Raw genomic sequence first — 1,965 nt, 5'->3', positions numbered from 1 at the left:
ACAGCTAAGCTACTTTAAAAAGTGTATCTGCTGCTACTCCAAGCAGCCGACTCTGGAACTGGCTTCTGATTTTAAAAGATGAGTGAAAGATGTGTTGTGCTTTCCTCTGCAGAACGTTCAAACCAGAAGGCCCCTGGAAGACTGTGCCTGAAATGCGGCTAAGGCACCACCAGGCTGAACAGAAAACGGGGGCGTTATCAGAGAGCAGGGAAGGGCCCCATAGTCCAAACGCCCAGGAGGCTCCGACCTGACCCGTGGCCACGAGTGTTTGCTGCAGGATGAGAATCTGGGGAAGATGCAGAGAAGAAAATGGCCTGGCCAGGCCGGGAAGAGCAGCCCACAGAGACCCGCAGCACAGAGAGGGATGCGGGGAGCCTGCCCTGGGAGCCACCCCGGCTGAGGCTCAGGAGGGGAGCTGCGAAGCCTGAAACCCATCGATGATGGCTGGTGATGAAAACATGTGGGTGGACCTGCTTTGATGGCGAGATGGACAGGTCTGAGCTCACACATCCTCGGGATAACAAATAAAAGTCTGTGGAAATGGACATGAGACACTGGGCCCTCATTCCCCAACTTGTAGAGATGACTGAGAAAAGCTTCCAGAAACTCGAGGACATCACAACTTCCAGCTGGGTCAAACTCAGGGTGCTGTGAGGCCTGGGCAGAGAGACCCCCAGGGTTTCCCAGGGATGGCGGAGTCTCTGGAGGAAGGAGACACCATGAAGATGGGGATGGAAGCTGCCTGCCCCATGGAGGGGGGAGGGGGCCGGCCACTCTCACCCCTCGAACAAAAACCGGGCGGAACCTGAGAGGAGCACAGAAACGAACACAACCCTCACACACCTCAGGACGCACACACAACCCTCACACACCTCAGGACACACACACAACCCTCACACACCTCAGGACACACACACAACACCACACACCTCAGGACACACACACAACTCTCACACACCTCAGGACACACACATAACCCTCACACACTTCAGGACACACACATAACACCTCACACACCTCAGGACACACACAACCCTCACACACCTCAGGACACACACACAACCCTCACACACCTCAGGACACACACACAACACCTCACACACCTCAGGACACACGCACAACCCCTCACACACCTCAGGACACACACACAACCCTCACACACCTCAGAACACACACACACAACCCCTCACACACCTCAGGACACACACAACCCTCACACACCTCAGGACACATATACAGCCTCTCACACATCTCAGGACACACACACAACCCCTCACACACCTCAGGACCGACATTCCCACGGTTAGAATGACGTGCAGGGACAAAAGTGCCTCGTATCCTCTTTGTGGTAGTTTCTTCATTCCAGACATCAGTGTTTACTGCCTATTGCATGCGAATTGCTTGTGGAACTATCCGTGACACACAGCACAAGCAGCCTCAGGGGAGCCCCAGGTGTGCTCTCCACAGGCAGCACCGTGGATGAGAAGGACGGCCAGGGCTTAACAGGAACACGGACTCTCGCTTGCTCCTCAATCTCTTCTCTATCACAAAAATCACACGACAATTCAGATGGAGATGCATTTTGTGAAATGATGAAAATTTGAATCCTGTCTCCTATTTAAACTCACATATATTATTTTCCCTTCATAAAAATGTTTTTTCTAGTAAATAATTTGACATCCAAAGAGAGTTTATATTTCTTCAAGAATGTATGCTCAGAGAAATGAGCTCTTACTACACGTTGGGTATTGAAGACTTGATATTAAACACATAGTTTTTGTCAATGGGGAGGAGCAGTTTGGCTGTCTCCAGTGTCCTTTGCAGATGGATGGACTCCACTGACAATGAGCTCCTATGTTAGAATTGCAGGTTTGGGATGTTTAATTATTATCTGAGCTGGTCCAGTGGTGACGCTGAGTGGGACGCTCATGCCCCTTTAAGACAGAAAGTCCGTTGGAACGGTCT

The sequence above is a fragment of the Gorilla gorilla genome, chromosome 5 (assembly GCF_029281585.2).
Source record: "Gorilla gorilla gorilla isolate KB3781 chromosome 5, NHGRI_mGorGor1-v2.1_pri, whole genome shotgun sequence".
Lineage (NCBI taxonomy): Eukaryota > Metazoa > Chordata > Mammalia > Primates > Hominidae > Gorilla > Gorilla gorilla.
This window is presented reverse-complemented; position numbering follows the sequence as displayed.